Consider the following 21,844-nt stretch of genomic DNA (forward strand, 5'->3'; position numbering starts at 1 on the left):
CCATCGCAATGGTATCTCGCTTGCCTAACGACAAGGTACAGCAGTTGAATTCTCTGGTTACTGAGGCTAACCGGGCAAAAAAGCTCACGTTGCGTCAGTTGCAGTCCTTGTTAGGAAGTCTAAATTTCGCTTGTCGGGTGATTCCCATCGGTCGAATCTTCTCCAGGTGCCCCGCGGCAGCAATGTCAGGCATGCAAAAGCGTCATCATTGAATAAGAATTACATACCGAATACGTGAGTATCTTCGGGCGTGGAGCACTTTTTTAGAGGGATTCAATGGTATTTCTGTATGGCAGTCTGATTCGATGTCCAAACATGATCTGGAATTATATTCGGATGCGGCCGGGGGGGATTGGTTTGGCGTTTATTGTAATGGGGCGTGGTGTGCGGCGGCATGGCCGGAGAGCTGGGTGGTGTCGGGTGTCACTAAGAATATTACTTTTTTGGAACTTTTTCCAATTGTTGTTGCTGTAGTAATTTGGGGCGAGCTATTGCGTAACATGAAGGTGGTATTTTGGTGCGATAACCTGGCTGTTGTACAGGTTATTAATAATTTGTCCGCCAAATGTGTTTTGGTTGCCGACCTTCTGCGCGAGTTTGTTTTGCGATGCATGCAGTTAAATACCATTGTCTCTGCTAAACATGTGCCGGGTGTGCATAACGACATAGCTGACTCTCTATCTCATTTCAAGTGGGAACAATTTTGGAAGTTAGCGCCGAAGGCGGATTTGGTGGGAGCGGCCGTCCCAGATTTCCTCTGGAACTTCGGAACCCCGAGGCGTGGCAGCTGTTGAGATTGGCGATGGCTTCATCTACATGGAATGCATATTTATGTGGGTGTCATAAGGTGTTGTGTTACCTTTCGGCGCAGGGCTGGTCGTGGGGACCAGTTAGCGATGACCTGCTCGCGAGTTATATTACCGAGGCTATGGCACTTGGCGCGTCCAAATCCTCGGTCGCTTCACATATTTCGGGGCTAGCTTTCTTTTTTAAGGCTCATGGCTAGGGTAATCCAGCGGAGAGCTTCCTGGTTAAGCGCTAATTGGCAGGGTGGTCACAGCGATTGCCTCCTTCGCGGGACAGCAGATTGCCCATTACACATGCCATGCTAGTACAAATGTGGGAGTGTCTTCCAGGTGTTTGTTTTCGCCATTTGAATGCTGCTTATTTAGATCAGCTTTTGTGCTGGCATTCTTCGGGGCTTTTCGGGTCAGCGAGCTGGTGGATCGCTTGGGAACATGCCAGGACCTCACGGGCCTCAGGGCGGACAATGTGGTGTTGGAAGGGGACCGGTTGCATTTAAAAATACATCGGTCCAAGACAGATAAGGCAGGTAAGGGGTCTTGGTTGGTATTAGCCACTGTGCCTGGATTGGTAACTTGTCCGGTAGACAACATGAGGGCATATTTGCGGGTGTGGCCGCAGGGCGGGATCCCCTTTTTTGTTCATGACAGTGGGTCCTCTCTCACAATCAGTTTGCTGCTGTTCTGCAAAAGGTGTTGGAGGTGCTGGGCTTTGGGGGGGGGGTTCGATATGGGACGCATTCCTTCCAGATCGGTGCGGCTACATCTGCAGCCAATTTGGGATTGCCTAGTGGAGTGATCTGCCGTATTGGGCGATGGAAGTCTGGGGCGTTTGCATCGTATGTGAGATTGGGTAAACAGTAATGGGGTGATTTCCATTTGTTTGCTGCGTTAATTTCTTTCTTTTTCAGCTGTGTGCCTATCGGAGCATGGGGTGTGGATAGTGGGACATTCCTACATCACATGGGCACAGCAGTAGGCGTTGAAGAGTTCGTACGGCCCTCACCTTGGCTTGGAGCGACATGGAGTCCGGGTGGACTGGTTTGGATTGCATGGCATGCGATGGAACCAGTTGCTGCCTACAGTGCGGACCTCGTTGACACAAAAGGACAACTCCGGAGGTATTACTCATCCATTTGGGTGGCAACGATCTTGGGGACTGGTCCTGCCAAAAATTCTTGGACGCAGCTCGAAAGGACTTGGCGGCGCATTCATTTCATATTATTTTTAGGCCTGCCTGCATGGATAAGAGAATCTGGGGGCTTAGTAGAATGAAGCTTAACCAGCAGCTTGGGTCCTAGGTATCGTCCTTTGCGTCATGCCTGGTCCTGGGATTCCTGTCCTGGTCTTTACGGCAGGGATGGAGTCCATCTTTCCGCTGTGGGTAAAGCGTTGTTTCTTAATTCCATGCAGGAGGCTTTGGAAACAGTATTGCATGTGGGTTAGGCCGCATCTTTGTTGTGGGGGGTGAGCAGGCTTGTGGATTAGTCCACACAGCCTGCTCCCTGTAGCGGAGTGACCAGAGCCAGGACTCAGTTGGGGTGGGGTTCAGAGCAAGGAACCCGCTAGGTGGCGGGCTTTCTTGTCTCTGGCTTCAGCTGCGTGAGACTGGGTTCAGTCTCTTGCTGGGGACCCCTTGCTGGGGGCTGTGGTGGGGGTCCCGATTAGCGGCAGGATGCTGCTGGTTTGTGCTGGTTTGGTGGCCTGCGGAGGGGTCATTGTGCTGGGATATGGTAGATGACCCCGGGATGGGAATTTGGAGTGTTAAGTTGGCTCTAGTGGTTATTTTATCAATAAAGCTGCGGCCTTGTTTGAATTCCAGAAGATTGTTTGTGTGTTATTTATATTATAAGACTGTAAGGAGCTGAGGGAAGGGGACCATCAGTGCTGGCTGCCCATATTATGTAAATTAACAAACAAACAAAAAAAAAAGTGACCTAGAACCTTGTCATATCATAACATCATTAAATCTCAGGAATCAAACAGTAGCAAACTTGTCTATGAAAAGGCAGCAATGCAAATATTATAACAGGCTCTAGAACACTAATACAACACATATGGGGAAACAGACCAAGCCGTACTGCTACAAATCCCTACAGAGAAGCTACATGTTAACAGAAATACTGCACCTCAGTCATATACAAAGAATAAAGATGGACCCTTTCCTAATACAGAATAAGGGACTACAAATGCATGCAAACGAAACTGAAATGCAAACAAAACATACAAACGAAACTGACATGGAAAGGCTGAGAAATCAGACTGAACAATGGAATTTTGAAGAAAGAGAAAAATACAAATATATAATACACATTCCCAAAGATAGTATACACCAATCACTAAAAAATAAAAATAAAATGGGTTAGGCTCTCACTCTCATACGCCATCTCCATCTCACACACACATAGCTCTCATTCTAGTAGTGGTGGGGCCTTCCGTCTTTCTGACAGCAATCGGAATTCCAAACTGCTCAGTCACTGCAAAAAAAGTTGTTATCAAATGTGCACATGCATCTGAGTTCGCCCCACAAATAAAAAATCCTCCTCCTCGCCTCTAGGCCTGGTCCATGGCGGCCTTGCTGCTCAGCCTCCTCTTCTGGGCTGCCAAGGGATGGGATCCATGGCAACCCTGCTACAGGGCCGTTTCTTTGGACACCATTGAGGGTTAATTGGTTGAACCACGGTCCACCCCATGGCCTCGGAGACGCTGACCAACCTCAGTACAGGATCGACGCGCCTCCTACTTCCTCCCCGCGTGGCTCCTGCAGTCATTTTCCGGGGCCTGCTTCTACAGGAAGGGGCACCCAGAGTTTTTGGATGTTGGCCCAGAGACCTGACAATTTCGACAGAATTCTGGAGTCTCCGAGTCAAATTCGGAGAGTTCCCAGGTTTGGAAAGCAGCCAGTAACACAGGAAATTTAAAAAGTGAAAGCGTTACATGGAACTCAAATACCAGGTTTTTATATGGTGCCACTACAGTATAGTTTTGAAGTGAGGTACACTCCAAAATAGGAGGCAAGGCCTGTCTGGGAGAGGGCCTGGGTTTGATTGCCAGGTTACTGCTTCCATTTCTCAGCTCACCCTAGGCTGGGGTTGCTGTGGCAGCCTCTGAGGAGAGCGAGTCCCACTCAGGGCTGGCCTTAGGAGGGCACAGGCCCCAGAGCAAATCAACTGTAGCGGGGCCCTGGAATGCTGAAGTTATAGTATTGGGGATTGGACTACCATGGTGGTGCAAGGGCCAGGGCAGTTATCCCATGTGTCCCTCCCTTTCCCAACCCCCCCCCCCCCCCCCCAGTAAGGATGGACATGGTCCCATTTACTGCACAATAACAACTACTAACCAGATTCAAGCGCCATGCTTGCAGAGTTCCAGAAGGAGGCCTGGTGTATGTGCTCCTCCCCACCCCACCAAGCAAAGGACTGTTGGTATGTGGCTAGGCTAAACAAGTTGGGTGGAGAGTATAAAAATGTATTAGATGTTTGTAAACCACCTTACCTCTCTCTGCTCTGTGGTCTTAATGGAGTGCTTTGGATACAACACACACATAACCAATACTTCATAGCCCCAGTCATTTACCTCATTACACATATACACAGTACACACACACACACAAATACACATCCATAATACCACCCAAAACACACTCCCCCTTACATACAATCCACCCTCAAAAGCACATACCTACACCCACAGGGGATAAAATCCAAGGAGAGCTACAAATGAAGGCTCATACTACCAGATCCTGTCCCACTTCTGATTGACCTGGAAGCACAAAGAAATAGGAGGAAACTATAACCTCCCTGTTCATCCCCGCACCTCCCCCCCAAGGAAAACAGAAAAAGGAAGCAAAGATTTCTTCTAATTGCACTGTAGGTAGGTACACATCCACACGCATATATATTTCTATAAGCTAATACAAAAGGCCTTAGTAATGAAATATTGATCACGCAAACACTAAATCTGGATAAAATGTACAATCCAAACAATTTTTTTTTTTTGTTGCAATATCCAAATACAAAAAGTATAGATTTCATAATTGTTCTTTATGTACTGTTTTCATTGATTTCTGAGAATAAAGTTAGACCTAAGTTCTTCAAGCCACTGCATACAAACTGGGCTTGAGTATTAGATGGGAATGTAAAATTATTCCCCTAAGGAGATGAGGGAGAAATACACTCCATTCCCCAAAAACCACAAACTTGAAACAGAAATTAACTAGACTTTTCATTCTGAACACTCAGAAATATACATATATCCTTGTGCTGAAAGGCAAAATAAAACAAACACATTGGTATTTGGATTAGGAATAGTTTCCAAAAGTAGACTGTATTCTGTTGTAAGGATGTCAGAACAGAATAGCTTTAGATAATACCGTATTTTTTTTTTAATTCAAAATATTTTGCCTATTCTAACATAAAACCATTTTGTTACCAGTGAGGTCACAAATAATATTTATTTATTTATTTATTTATTTGTTATTTTTATTATACCGAGTTTCATGATAGGAATCACATCAACCCGGTTTACAATTAACAATGTGAGTAAAGGCAGAGAGTAACAAAGTAAAGAACATTTCCCAATACAAGAACAAATATAGTATGAAACTTAACAAATATTATAACAATATTTTGGATGTGAGAAAGTTACAAAAAACATGGAAAAATAACTTGGATATGAAAGGGGAAGAATTGTAGAACGACTATAAGCATTTTAACCAGCTGTATCAATTAATAAATATGTATAATATTATATATCTATTCTATGGGCCAAATCCACTAAGTATTTTTCTCAAACACAATGGGGTAGATTTTAAAAGAAGCGCGATCAGCCTACTTTTGCTTGCGCATCAGACTCAAGCAAAAGTACGCTGGATTTTAGTAGATACGTGCGGAGCCGCACGTATCCACTAAAATCCTGGATCGGCGCGCGCAAGGCTATCGATTTTGTATAGCCTGCGCGCGCCGAGCCGCGCTGCCTCCCCCCGTTCCCTCCAAGGCCGCTCCGAAATCGGAGCGGCCTCGGAGGGAACTTTCCTTTGCCCTCCCCTCACCTTACCCTCCCTTCCCCTACCTAACCCACCCACCCGGCCCTGTCTACACCCCCCCCCTTACCTTTGTCGGGGGATTTACGCCTCCCGGAGGGAGACGTAAATCCCCGCGCGCCAGCGGGCCTGCTGCGCGCCGGGCCGCGACCTGGGGGCGGGTACGGAGGGCGCGGCCACGCCCCCGGGCCGTAGCCACGCCCCCAAAACGCTGCCGACACGCCCCCGGAACGCCGCGACGACCGGGCCCGCCCCCCCGACACGCCCCCCCTCCGAGAACCCCGGGACTTACGCGAGTCCCGGGGCTCTGCGCGCGCCGGGAGGCCTATGTAAAATAGGCTTCCCGGCGCGCAGGGCCCTGCTCGCGTAAATCCGCCCGGTTTTGGGCGGATTTACGCGAGCAGGGCTCTGAAAATCCGCCCCAATGTGAAAAGCCCTTTAGTAGATATGGCCCTCACAGTGAACTAGTTTTTTTTACCCTCTATTATGTAAATATGCAGCAAACATGCAACATGAACAAAGTTCAAAAGGTAAGTAAAATGCTAGAATTTCAGGGTTCCCGTGTTACAATGGTGTTAGGAACAGGACATATTTTGGAAGCCACCCCACTTTAGAAATGTATCATGTCCATAAATGAGTTAATATAGTACATAGAGAAAAAGAACAATGAAGAAAGCAATTGAGTGAAGACAGGCTTATCTGATGAGATGACTTTTCATTCCAAACCAGAAGTTTGCCAAAGAGCAGGGCTAGCTTTAGGGTAAAAGACACTACCACCATCCATTCTCTCTCCAGGAAGCCTCTTCCTGCCCACGGCGGTCCCCTACCTTTTTCATGGCAGGCCGTCACCGATGCCGTCCTACGCGGTCCAGAGGCCGCAGCTGTCTCCTGCTCTTCATGGCAGGTTGAGCTGCCCGATGACTCCTTTCTTCATGACTGGAGCTGCTGCCGGGGTCCTTGAGTGGCAGGGAAGCCGTCTCAGCCGGTGCCTGCCTGTCTTCATCCTCTTTGCGGCAGGGAGCTGCCTTTCTTCGGGCCTCCCTTGCGGCCGGGACGCCGCTGTTGCACTCTGCCTCCTGGACTCTCCTTAGGTGTGGGCGCACGCCTCTTCTCAGCATTTAAAGGGCCAGTGGCGGGAAAAGCCCCGCGGCCCTCTGCAGTGACATCATCAGCCTTTGCCTGCTTCAGACCTATAAAAGGGCCCTGCTTCAGTTCTTCATGGCCTTCAGATCGGGTTTGCCCAGTGTCTGTGATCTTCCTTCTGATCAAGGTCTTCCGTGGTCTTCCCATGCCTTGATGGATCTTCGTTCCATGTTCTTCTTGTTCCTGAGCTTCGTCTCCTTGATGTTCCTGGTCTTGTCCCTCGTCGGAGCTCCCTCATCGCCTGTCTCCTGATCCTGATGTCCAGATGGTTTTAATATCTCTCCGCTGGCAATGTTTCTTGAGCAACCCAGTTGCAGTTCTGTACATATACAGTATGTCTGCTCTGCAGATATACAATTCCAAACCTATGTAACAAACTTGCCATACTAAAACATTCACAAACTCCAAGGACTCAAACAGCAAATATTCTGCTTATGAAAGGCAGCACTGCAAATATTGCAATAGGCCCTTGAACACCAATACATTTCCAACTGGGAAAACAGAATAAGTCAGACTGCTACACAGTCTAACACAGAAACTAAATTAAGGTAAAATATCTTACCTCTAATTACACATGTAGAACACAGACAGATCCTTACCTAATACAGAATAATGGACCACAAATTAGACATTAAAATATGTAAACAAAACCTGAACAGGAAACCCCAAGAAGCCAAATTCTGTATTCAGTGCAACACTGGAGAAAGAGAAACAGAAATGCATTTTTTTCCTGTGCTATACAAAATAAAAAGGCACCAGAGATGCACATATCCCAAAGCTGACATTTATATATTTACCGCTTCCAAAATTATGTATAGAGCAGATTACAAAATGAACATCCATAATTGTAACATACAACATATATAACATTCATCATACAACTAACTAAATGCTTCATTAAAGCTTTGAGAATTTATTTTTAAAAACATTAGGATCCTGTTCCCCACAAAGTTCTACAGGAAGTACATTCCAAAGGGTAGGTTCCACCAATGAAAATGCTGGATCCTGTGTTGACTGACACCTAAAAGCATGAGGGAAGGGTGGTAGGAAGATGAGTATGAGCACAATGCAAGATCCAAGTTGGAGCATACAGAGATGATTTCTTAGTCTCAGCATGAAATTTATGAATCATAACCAGCAGTTTAAATTGTGACTGCCATCTAATTGTAGCCAATTGGAGACCAGATAGATGGGGTAGTATGTTCTGATGGCCAAATTCCCATTAATAGACTGGCAGCAGAATTTTGTACCAATTGTAAGGCCTCCTAACAATTTTTTGTTAGGCCAACATATAAGCTATTACTATAGTCTAGTTGACCAAATAGTAGAGCCTGAAGGCACTGATCTAAAAAGATCTCAAGATAGAATATTCTTAAGAGATTTCAACAACTTTAACTTGTAGAATGCAGACTTTGTCCAGTTCTTTAAATGTGGCCTCAGTATCAGCTGGGAACCCAGCTGATACTGAGGCCACATTTACTGATAGCTGAACCCTAAATTTTTGGCCTCAGAGACAACTGGTAGTTATAAATTTTAATACATTAAGGAAACTAAACCATTTTGAAGAGCCTTCTTTCCCACCCTCATCAATGAAGTTTTGGCAACATTTAATGACAGCACATTACTGTTTAGCCAATTACTTATGGTTTGCATACAATTCTGAAAATAAGGATCAGGGAAGCACCCCTTATCACAAGGAATAAAATACTGAAAGCCATCAGCATAAATAAAAATAATATAACCCAAGTGGCTTAAAAATTCTCCCCATTGGGTGAAAATACATATTAAATAAAAACAGCCAATATAATCTGATCCTTGTAGCATGCCGAATGAGATCTTAAATCATTGGGTCTCTCAGGTAGATACGCTGTCTCTTATCAGATAAAAAAAAAAGAGATCTAAACCATGATAAAACATTGCCTCCCAACCCTATTTCATAAGTTGAGAAATCATCAGCTCAGGATTTTGTGTGTCAAAAGCTGAGGATATGTCTAATTGGACTAGCACCCCTTGTTCACCTCAGTCCAATTTAGAATATAAAACTTTCATCAGAGAAATCAACAACCCTATTGTATATATTCTGTATATAGTTTTTATTTTATCATTTTAAATTGTTTTGAATACCACTTTAGCCAGACTTTGTCTGATTTAGCAGGTTAAAAGAATTACGGTAATAAATATTGTGTGGTTTTTGCAAGTCGTATTGTTGGCCATCTAAAAAAACATTACTTTTCATGAAATTCATTCAATTGCAAAAGCATACATTTTTCAACAATTTTACCTAATGTTTTCAAATTAGAAATTGGACAATAGTTCGAAATTTCTCCTAGGGGCAAGGCATGAGTTTTTTGTATGGGCCTTACAGCTGCCTCCTTTAGCTGCTTAGGTAGATAACTTTCAGAGAGCAATTTGTTTATTATTAATTTTATAAAAGTATATGTCAAATCCTTCAAATTCATCACAACTGCAAAAGGGCATGGATCTAAGGAGAAAAGGTATTATGCAATTTTCCCACTCTTGATATAATCTCAAAGTGATACTACTAAACTCGGACCATTTCTCTGGCATACAGGCACCCGTTAGTACGAAGTTAGTACACCACCAATACAAAATTGAGATTTAATTTTTTGTACTTTGTCTTTAAAATAAGTAGTTAATTCATCGCAGCTAGGGAAGGCTTCAATGTGATGTTCAGGTTTAGCTGACAAATTTTTGGCAACCTCAAATAACTCATGAGCGCAGTTTAATGCGGTCAATCTTAGTGGTTACAAATATTCTTTTCCTCTCTAAGTAACTTTTTTATATATCACTTAAGCATTTACATATCGTGATGCTCAGATTCACTATTATGATTCTTTCTCTAGGATATTTTCAATTTTCTCAACTTTCTTTTCTGTATAATTAACTCCTAGGTAAACTAGTTTGATTGCTTACAAGAATACTTAAATCCCACAATTTTAGGAGGGGAGTACTCATCATAGGTTGCAACTAAAGACATGTCCCATAACTTCCCTAATGCTTCGGCCTTACTCCCACTGTCCTCTGCATTATCAAGCACATTATCAATAATAAGGGTCAGATGACCTTTGAAGATTTCAGAGTCCAAAGGTGGTCTAATAGTTTTCATGTATTTCTGGTTACAACTTTTCTGTACTATTACATTTTCCATATGAAACTGAATAAGAAAATGATCAGACAATTCTAAAATCGTATATAAAATAATAATGGTTTAATGACAAAACAATAAATCTAAAATATGGCCAGTTTTGGATGTTGGAGTTCAGATGTGCTTACAGTTATACCTGTAATTACAGCTGCTTTTTTTAACCTTGTTGGCTGGAATTTTATTTTTACTAATTAGGTTGGTCCTAGTCCATTTTTCTGAATTTAGTGACTTCTCCATTTTCCTTTTCCAGTGATTCCTTTTCATTTTTTGTTTCTTCTCTGTTTTTCACTTCCTCTGCTATATTTGACATTGATCTTTTTCTTTTCTCTCATTTCTCTGCATGTTCACTCATAGTGTTTCATCAATAGCTAGACTCCACTCCTTCTTCCCCTCCCTTCAGTTCTTGCTGCTCCAATTTTTCACCTCCCTAATTGTCCCGTTTCCCTTTCTCAGCCCTCCAACTCCCTTCTCCCTCTCACTATTCTCGTTATTTGGCTCCATTTTCCTTATCCCAACTACTGCCTCTTTTCTGACTCTCTCTCCTCACCATCCTCAAGCTCTTTCCAGCTATCCTCCTTAAAGTTCTCTTCTACCCATCTCTTTTATGTCCTTTCTTGCCATTTCTCCATATCATTTTGTACCCTCCCTCACTTATCCCCCATCCTTATATTGACATTCTTTCCTAGTCCTCACAATCTCCCTACTTTCATTTCTCACCTATCAGTTATCTCCCAGTCTTATCCACTTCCTAACCCTTTCTCCCTTTTCTCTTACCTCCTCCGCATTCTCGTCTTCCTCTGTCTGTTTCCTTCTTTCACCCCATCCCCAGATGACATCTACTTGTTTCTGCCTCTTATCTCTCCAACTCGAGCTTTTTCACTGTCACTCACTTGCCCCACTCCTTCTGCCATCTTACTTCATCCTTCCATCCTTAATCCACTCTCCAGCTACCTCCATCCCCATTTCCTCTCTGCCTCACCACAGATCCCTTATACTGTTTTCCTTTCACCCAAATGGAGTCTTCTCTCCCACTGTTGCACCAGTCCCCATCATCCCCACCCTAGTCCTCTCTCTCCTCATCCTGGCTTCAATTCCTCTGCCCTGGATCCTCTTCTCCATTTAATGCCCCTAAGTCCTCACTGCCTCCCCCATCACATCTCTGTCTCACAATCTGTCCTGCCACCCCATGTAATTTCTCTCTCCTTGGTCCTTCCAACTCCATGCATGTTTACTTGTCTTCCCCCCCCCCCCAATATGATATCTACTCTATGCCCCAATTCCTGCTACTTTTGATCTACTCCCTTCACTACAGCTGTCAGGAGTAGCACTTAACACCTCAGCTTCCTTTAAAACACAAGGCCAATTTCATGGTTTGAGAAGCAATATCCTATACTACACAGCTCATATCGCAAGACTAGCTCAGCATGGCAGAGGAAGCCAAGAGGCTATTAAATGGCACTCCTCCTGCCAGATCCTTACATGGAAGGAAGACAAGGAATCATACCTAACCCACCAGCCTCTTTTTATACTGGGTGCCAATGATCACTACTGTTGCCCCGTTCACTAGACGTTCAGTCTGATAAGCAATGCACGCAGCACTGAACTACCTCATCTCTGTTATGAATCGCGCTGCCCGTGGGTTTTCCCTGCGAGCAGGCTCACTTACCACGCTGCCGTTTTCGCCGACGCGGCAGGACGCCGCCGGCCTGCCCACGCGGCCCGGAGGCCGCCCGTGCTTCCTCTGGCTCCCACGGCCAGAGCCGCAGCCTTTTTCGGGGCTGGGACCGCCTCCAACGCTGACTTCCTTCTTTGCGGCGCTAAGGCTGCAGCCGCCCGTGGGGCCTCCTGCAGCGGCTGGAGCCGCTGCCGTCGGGCCTGCGTCCCAGGCCAGCCCTGCCTCGTTTGACGCTGTACATCGGTGCAGGCCGCAGTCCGCGGTCCGGCACAGCTCCTGCACTCTCCCTAGGCGTGCGGCCGCATCTTCCTTCTCCATTTAAAGGGCCAGACAGAGGAAGTGTCTTGGCCCCACCTTTGGGACTATTTCCTGTATCAGCCCTATAAAGGGCTGCTCCGTTTGTTGTTCCTGGCCTTGCATCGTCGTGGAGTCTTCGTTCTGGAGGCTCCTGCCTGCCAGAGCCTGTGTAAGGTCTTCTTCTCTTCGTGGAGCTCCTCGTCTTGTTCATTGTTCCATGTCAAGTCTTCGTGCCTGAGGTCCTCGTCCAGGTGACTTCATCCTCTACGTCCTGGTGTTCCTGCCTTCCGTGATGTTCCTTCCTACGCCATGCCTCGTCTTCGCTCTCAAGCCTTCTGGTCCGGTAGGCCGGGGGTCCCTCAGATGCAGTACTCCTGAGAGGACTAGCCTGCCGGTGGACGGTTGTCCTGTGCTCCTGAGCCGTCAAGTCCCGGATGTGTGTTCCTGTGCTGTCCCGCTCCCATCGTGGTCCGTGACCAGTCTGCAAGGGCTGTGTAGGGCGCGTAACGGACAGGGTGGTCCACGACTCAGTCCCGCGGGTGGCCTGAGTAGGGCGCCCTGAGAGACAGTGCCAATGTCCATGCCTCGTGTTGCCTTTGTGGATGTCAAGAGTCTCGTCTTGGATGCCTCGATCCCAAGTGTCTTCGTCCCTGGATGCCGTTGCATCAGCCTTGTGTCTTCGTCCCTGGATGCAGTTGCATCAGCCATGTGTCTTCGTCCCTGGATGCCGTCGCATCACTCCATAGTCATGTCTTCATGTCAAGGCCCGTCTGCCCTCAACCTCAGGCCAGGCCTGCTGCTCCATGCTGCTCGCAGCAGGTCCGAAAGGGCCCGGAATGGTCGGAGGACCATTCACTTTCCAACATCCTCGGATGTTGGCCATGGGAGCTTGCCGGCCTGGCGGAGGGTAGACTGTCAGCCTAGCGGAGCCACCATCAACCCTTGGCTCGGCCTAGAAGGTCTGGTTCGGGCTGAGGCCCATGGGCACATGAAAAACACCGTTCTCAACAATCTCAGGGCACCCCAGGCTATCGCCCAGCTCGTCTTACCTAAAGGGCGACCCTGGAAAGAAGAAATCTCTTGGATACCTAGCAAGGAGTTTATTCTAGTGAAATGGTGCTAGTAAAGACTGAGAATCTGAAACTGAGATGTACATCTCTTATATAGCATGAAGAAAATAGGACATAGCGCAGAAAATATTTCTTCTTAAAAAAAAAAAAAAAAAGCATAGAATGGGCCTCCTACTGAATGAGGTGGTAAGAAAAAAAAAAAAGTATGAACAGAACTCATGTATGCATGATAGCCACACCTAGGCTCCTTTATCACAAGGGTGAAGAGGAAGACAGAAAGCAGTCCGGTCCTAAAGCAACACAACCAGAATTAAATTAGGATAACTAGATAGGCTCAAAGCTCCTTACCTGCCATGACAGTAGCTAAGAGCAGAGAGAGAGAGAAACGTAGAGCAACAAATAAGCAGACCGATCATGTAGCCTGAAACTAGGACATATTTGAAATTGAAAACAAAAAAAAAAAGCATTGACAATCACTTGACAGGCAGTAGGGAACAAGTGGAGAGATTAGAAAAGTGAAATAATATGAGCATAGTGAGGTACTTGAAAAAGAAGCCTTGTAGCGGAGTTCTGTAGAAGTCTGAGGAAGACCAGTCAGGCTATTATTGCAGTAGTGCAGACAAGAGAAGTGTGAAGATGAGCTTCAAAACGAAAGGCCTACATTTTGTAGAGTTAAATATGAAAACTGGAGCAGAACTTGAGAATGTGGATATTTACAGATCGTTCAAGGTCAATGGTTATTCAGAGTTAGCCTAAGCCAGAAAGAGATAGCAGGACAGAGCCAACTCTGAGAAAGTCAGAAGTAGCTCAGGCAGCAGCAGGGAAGTGTGAGTGTATCCTAGAAGATAACACAGAAAGGCAAGCGGATAACGAAGAGAAGACAGAGGCCCAGCAAAAAAGAGAGGTCAGTATAGCATCAGCAACTGTGCAATAGAACAGTATTTCTCACCATTCTCTGGCAGCATTTCTGCCAGTCCATGGCTTGATGGTAAATGCAGGAGTAGGAGGCAAGATCGGGCATGCAGCTGTATCCATTGCACTGCAGCCGAGACTTTTCTTACCCTCTTCCACAACCCCCAGCAGGACCTTTTTTTTTTTCCAGGTGGGATCAGTTGAAGACTCATCCCAGAGGGGAGCAGCCCTACCCGAATGTTAATGAGCCAGCACAAAACTGAATCGGTGTCTGCGCTCTGCTTAGGCCCCACCTCCTGTACAGGAGCCAGAACGGGATAAGGCTACTGTGGAGCATGAGGGCAGAGCAGATGCTAATGCAATCTCATTCCCACTTCCTAACATTCAACTAGTTGTTCTGTTTTAAATCCAAACTGGGATTTAAAAAAAAAAAAAAATGCACAGGGCAGAGATATTAATTGTATTAGTGTTGCTGGCTGGAATTTTTTTTCTTTTTAAATGAGAGCTAGTGGCTAGGAGGGTACAGGGTAAGAGGACTTTTTTTTTCTTTTTAATTTCTGACTGGATGGGGGAGGGAAAGAGGGAGGACTTTTTTTTTTTTCAGCGATTAGTGCTTGGCTGGCTGGAGGGAAGCATTTTTTTTATTTTATTTTCTGAGGCTAATACAATTGGCTGGCTGGCTGGCTAAAAGAGGGAAGAGGAGAGAAAGAGGGCTTTTTAAAACTATTTTATTAAGCTGGCTCATTACCTTCTTAAAATGACAGACCAGCTTCAGGACTGAGCTGTACGTGTGAAGACCACATATCCATTTTTAATTTAAAAAAAAAAAAAAAAATTTCCATCCACTCAAGCTAGTTTTTTAATTTATGTTCTGCTTTTCAGACACTTCAAAGTGGCTTACATTCAGGTACATGTCGGTATTTCTCTATCCCCAGTGGGCTTACAATGTAAAAAGGGAGATTTACTATACTGTGATATTTTATTGTACAGAGAGCAAAATATCATCGGGGGGGGGGGGGGTGTCCTATGGTATTTATATAAACACAGAAAGTGAGTCTATGCTTCACACAATACAGAAGAAACATTCTTAGAACACAAGCAGATATTTATTTATTTATTTATTTAATATATATTTCTATACCGGACTTCACGAATAGAATTCACATCAGGCCGGTTTACATGGAACTTAGGGGATAAACAAGTGTAATCAAGAACAAGATGGCTGAATCAAGCAAAGTTACATAAAACAGGGGCATTGAACTTGGGGGCTAGAGTAGCCAGGAAGAAAGGTAGAGCGGAAATAAGCAACAAATAAATAATATATAACTGGTTATGAGATTGGTAATTATCTCATTCCTTAGGCTGAGTTCGAAGTGGCATTCTTTCCTCATCCGTCTCTTAATTTATTTAACCTTATTCTCATCCCTTTAGGAGGAGTATTTCAAGTCCTCTTGTTTTTGGATGAGCTTAGTATCTGACATGTTTTAAATAATCTCCCTTGCTCTTATAAGGCTATGTTTAGACCAGAGTGTTACATTTTTTTCCTGTTAAAATTTTTTTTTTCTTTTGAATTTCTAACTTAGTTCTCTGTACCGCTACATGGCGAAATTGATGTTAAATGTAAACTGGTATGATTTGTATCTCTACAAGAATGTCGGTATAGAAAAAAAATAAAAATAAATAAATAAATAAATAAAGGGATATGAGCAGGATTACACAAGAAAACAGCAGTCTGGGGAAGAACATACAAAAAACCAAAACACACAAAAAAAAAAAATGCTAGATTTTAGACTGCATCCTAGGATACAATAAAAGCCACAGTAGCATTTGCAAAAGCGGGCAACAGTGAAGAAGCAAGATAAGTAAAAAATAAAGTCAGTGGCTGAATTTAGAACTGAAGTGAATAAGAAACTGATGCAAATCAGGCTACAGGAAAATGGGAGAGTGATCTAGGCATAAATTAAAAGACATGCAAAAACTGGATCTATTTGAAAAGAGAAATATGGGTGATATTTAAGTCAGTAATTCTAGGGTTTTAGTAAAAGATCTTGCATTTACTCTGGCTCATGCATTAAAGAAATGTAAAATAAACTAGTAAGTAGAAAGACAAGAGACAAAATCCAGGAAAATGAGTGAAGAGAAAGCAGACAGCTTCAGTTTAAGGCAGAGCATTGCAGTGGAAACAAGAGAGGGAAGACATAGGCACTCCATGAAGTTAGGATGTAGCTCATTTAAAACTGAGAAAGTTATTTTTCACTCAACACACAATTAAACTCTGGAATTTGTTGCCAGGGGATGTGGTTAGTGCAGTTAGTGTAGCTGGGTTCAAAAAAGGTTCGGATACGTTCTTGGAGAAGTCCATTACCTGTTATTAATTAAGTTGGCTTAGAAAATAGCCACTGCTATTACTAGCATGGGATAGACAGTTTTTGGGTACTTGCCAAGTACCTTTAGCTTGGATTGGCCACTGTTGGAAACAGGATGCTGGGCTTGATGGACCCTTGGTCTGACCCACTATAGCAAGTTCTTATAGGCAGAAAAGAAATACTGTAAAGGACAGAAAAAACTACAGTGATCATCATAAAAATGTTGAGAAACCAAATGGCAAAATGAATTGACCAAAAAGGAAGCTTAAGTAGGCACAAAGTAGACCAAGACTCGAACCTTGAAGGAAGCTGATCCACTGCATTAAAAAAGGCCCCTTCCTCCAAAAAAGAGGAAGAAAGTCATAAGTGGAATGACCTTGATAAAGCAAGAGGATAAATCAGACTTAAACCAGGCAAGTGACTGAACACAGAAAGGAATGCACAATAGAAAAGGTCAAAGAACACATGAATAAGAAGTGCAAAGAATTTTTTTTCTAATTATCCATAGCTTTACTCTGATCCTTGCCCAAAAGCACTTAAAAATCACACTAGCCAACTGGTCATTCTGGGAAACACTAACACACATGCTTATGATCTTGAGTGAGTCACTTAACCCTTTACTGCCTTAGGTACAAACTACATTGTAAACTCCTTTGGGCAGGGACCTACCAATTGTAATTCTCAAGTGTTTTTCAAATCAAAGCTGATTAAAATCAAACAAGAAAGCCAATTAATCAACCGTCAAACTGCTGACTGACAGGCCAATGCAATAAAACGTGCGGGAGAGCCGGCGCTCCGAGGTGAGTGCCGCTCTCCCAACGCGCGCCCAGGCACCTCTGCTGGGCACCGATTTTGTATTTAAATTAGGGCGGCGGCTGTCAGCAGGGCCAACAACCGACACTTAAATTTTACTGCTATCTCTTTTCAAACCCACTGGACAGCCATGGGTTCAGAAAATGGATGCCGGCATAATTGAGTGTCTGTTTTCGAATCCGCCGACCAGCAGGCTGATTTTTTTTTTTTATTTTTGGTTCCTCCGACTTAATATTGCTAGGATAGTAAGTTGGAGGGTAAACAGAAAAGCAGTTTTTTCTGCTTTTCTGTACACTTTCCAGGTGCTTTCTAATGTTAATGCCTGCCCTTGGCCAGGCGTTAATTTTTGAGAGTAAAATGTGCAGCTTGGCCGCACATTTTTTTTGCATGTATTTGCATGTGATGAGCGCTATTAGTTTCAGGGTGGATGGCCACATGTTTTCCACGTGCAATTACCCCTTACAGTATAAGGGGGAATAATAGCACATCTAAAACATGCAGCCAAACGGGGGCTAAACAGTGCGCTTGGCAGAGCACACCGTTCTGTATTGGCCTGTGAGATAGTTAAGTGCAAGGTGAAGAACTTTATACAGTGTGACCTCCCCTAGGCACGACTTCTGCAGCATCATCTTGAAACATGCATAGAAATAAGTTTGCAACCAGTCATTGATACGGCTCCATTTACCTTTACATACACATTTCAAAAATCAAGTTACACAATGGCTTTCACAGCAGTTGCCAGGAAAGAAAACGTCCACATATTTAACTAGACATAATGATTTTACAAAGCCAGTTTCCATGTAGGAAACTAAGTTAAAAAGTATCCAAAGCTTTAAGAACTGTGGTTTAAAGAAATTAGCAGAGACCAAGCTATAAGCCTATGTACACATAGGTAAGGTAAATACAGCCTGGCAGATATGGACATTGACCAATACTACACTAGGCTTTTTAGCTTTGTGGAAATATTTATAGAAATCTAATTCTGCAATTCAGTCAAAGAATTTAAAGGGAAAAAGTGTTTTATAAAATGAGAAAAATCAGATTGGGGGGAAAAAAATCCAAAAACTAAAAACTTGCATTCTTTATTGCAACTGCAGTGCTCCCTAAAATAAAATACCAAAATGAGTATGGCACTGCCATTATGTTTTTAATATTTATGAAAATACACAAATTTTGTGTCACACAATGAATATTTTGCTTTTTGCCCATTGTCTCTTGGAATGACACTAAGAAGTCATTTAAGTTTTCATTATCGATGCGGATTAAGATTATTTTTATTCCAATGCAACAGTGAGAGAGCATATTGGTACCTACAGTTTTATTTATTTATCAGGTTTTATATACCGTCATTCGGCTTCATTATAAAGCCATCATAACGGTTTACAAACATGAGAAGATTACAAACATATTAATATGACTTAACGAGAGACATCCCTTACAAAGATTAACTAAAACTAGCACTACGGATTGCACCAAGGGGTGCACAAAGGGGAATACCTCTTTGTCGCACGACGCACGGCGACTGGTGGTAAGGCGCTGTTTAACCGTCGGCGCTGGCTTTGATGACATCGGGTGGGGGGGGGGGCATGTCTCCCGCTAGGGGCTCTCTCTCTCATCACTTTTCTTCTCAGTTCCTGATGTTTTGGGGGGGTTTTTCATTTCTCATGGCGGTGGAGATGTGTTGCAGGGTGCCTGAAGATGGTGGGTGGCCTCCCTGTTCACGGGCACCCGGTGGATAGTTAGCTATCTCACCTTATGTTGTACAAAAAAAAAAAAGTATTCTTTCAGCTGACATGGAAGCAAGCAGTTTTAAGCAAATCAAGTGATAGATTGTTTGATACAGCTCACTTGTGTATAATTTCTGCCAATTATGTATGTTTTATTGTATGCCACCATGATTTGTGGAGTGTGTGGCTAATAAATCTTTTTAAATAAATAAAATTGGAAATTAGTGAGAAGTTACTTTTTTTTTCCTCTTTTTAATAACTTTGAAGGTTTAAGTCTCTTCCAGAAATTTAAGGCAAAATTCACAAAGACTGGTAAGGCAGTTATAATCCACTATGAAATGTAGGACAATCTTACATTTTCCTCTATATAATTATTAGCACAAAAAATGAATGCAATTTATCACCACAATCCTAAGCTCCATCAATCGGCCTGGTGTTTCCATTGGATATAGGGCATTTAAACTTATTTTCCCATTTTTAGCAGTGTGTTGCAATGCAACTTAGGGCTAAGATCACCAAGGCCTCACTTTGATGGTAAATACTAAGATGAGAAGTACATTTGAGAATCACATTTTGCCTGTCTCTACTATTTATAGTACTATCCCAATATGATGTTGCTGCTCATGTCCAATTTGTCCAGTGTCAAGGACTTCACGGTAGCAATTCCAAACAAACAGGTTTTGTGCAGGAGCATAACAACCCAACACCTTTCTTTAGCAAACAAAAATATTGCATATTTCATTGGTTTTTCTATTACACTACATTAGTAGCATATATTCCAGATTTATTTTAAAATCAATATGTAATATCTAGGCTGATTTTCAAAAGCATCTGCATGCTTAAAAATTAGTTTTACACGTGTAAATGGGCTTCTGAAAGTTGCTACAATTGTCACTGAATTGTCCATAGGATTTACCCACGTAAGTGTGCTTTATGCAAGTAAATGGCTTTTGAAAATTGCTACAATTAGTAGTTACATTTACATGTGTAAATCCTTTAGAAAGCTATACCCCCTGTCTAAAAACCAATATATATGCAATGAAAAAATATATATAATCACCATGATTATTCAGTTGCTCCTTTAACTGGAAACGCACTCATCCAATAAGATGAGGAGAATCTGCAGAAGGCTAGGCCATGACGATTGCTGCTTGCAATCCTCAAAATAAGACTGCCTTGGTTTTTGATACATTTGCCATCTCTCCCACCTTTATTCCTAAAAATGTTCTTTGCCCCAATACATCTTGTCACGCCGTCACAAATAAAACATCTGCACTCTTTATTACAATCACAACACATTTTATTTTAAATTCCCATTCAGAATTCCTATTCGTCAGCCGTTTATTCTATGGTCTTACTTTACTTGTATCAGAGTGCTCACATTTATTTATTTACAATAATTTCTATTCCACATAACAAAAAATTTGTTTGAAACAGACATCTACAAAGTAGAGAATAGATAATGGAAGAAGGAGGAGCTGCATGCACAAACTTTTTTTTTTTTTTTTTTTTTTACACACACACACACACAAGATATCAGGTATATAATTAAATCCAAAAGAGGGGGGGAATGGGAATGTTCCAAGTTATCTAACATCTGTTTTTGGTTACTACAGTTATCTTTAAACTCTGCCATAGCCCAAGCAATCCCTATGTTTAAATCCCTCCCAACAGCACACCTACACATTGAAACTGGATTTTTAACATATTTAGATGGTTACAGTCCAGCATTTTGTACATTCCAAGTCTGCTCTACTTCATGCCACACACTCCAAAACCTGCAGAAGAAGGGGGAGTGGGGAGGAAGAGCCGCTGAAGGTTGGGGAGCTCCCTCGCATGTGCCACCTGGCTCTGCGCTATGGGTTTAACAGCGAGGCTGGGAGCAATGACGTGTCCATCCCCAGAGGGTCGCTTAACTCCTTCCGCACCGCCGCAGTCGTCTCCCAAAACAAAGTTCTGTAGTGCACTGACTGCCATAATATTCAGAGTCCAAGTGTCACAGAACTTTATTTTAGAAGACTAAGCTGCTTCTTCTTCTTCCAGGCTACACATCTTGCAAATTGAGATCTTCAAGCCACCAGCACCTTCTTTAAGGATAAAGATGGAAGAAAAAAAATAGTATTTTGAATCGTAGCAAGGTCATCCCCCCCCCCAAAAAAAGCGTTAAATTCTTGCACTGGTAAGGTGGCATGTTAGCACTAAAGAAGCCAGAAAAAGTAGCCAGCGGTGAAGCAAGCATATTTTACAATAAATGGCAAGTTTCTTTCTACCATATGCAGCAGCTTGTATTGCCTACGTAGCACTTACTAAACACCTGGTAAACGGTTCGCTGGACTTGCTGCTTTCAGTCAGAGAGCAACAGATTGCAAAACCCACACAAGCGCAGCGGCAGCTGTTACTGCACGGATTTCTACTCCCGGATTATTTTTCCCCCAGTTACTCTGCCATTCTGAAATCCAGCGCACGTTCCCATTCCCGACTCCCCTACCAACAATTTTCACCTTTACAGTGACTCACCTTTTGCACGCAAACTCAAAGCTCCCTACCCTGCGAAACAGCAAGAGTGCAAGCAACAACCAGGCTGAAAAGTGACAGATCACATAAGGAGTCCCCGCCCCCCGCCAGCCAAATCATTCTGTGCATATCATGCTTTTTTTTTCTTAACATAAAAAGAAAATAAAAAAAACTTTCTTTCCTGTCAGGGTCTACCTATTCCGTAAGGCACGACTCCCTATCTAAACAGCTGTTGCACGGAAAGCAACAGGTCCCGGACCTGCAGGCACGCGGCGGCGGCGGCTGCTGGAACGCTCCCGGGCCCGAAGAACGGCGCG

This window comes from Rhinatrema bivittatum, chromosome 2 (genome assembly GCF_901001135.1).
Source record: "Rhinatrema bivittatum chromosome 2, aRhiBiv1.1, whole genome shotgun sequence".
Taxonomy (NCBI): domain Eukaryota; kingdom Metazoa; phylum Chordata; class Amphibia; order Gymnophiona; family Rhinatrematidae; genus Rhinatrema; species Rhinatrema bivittatum.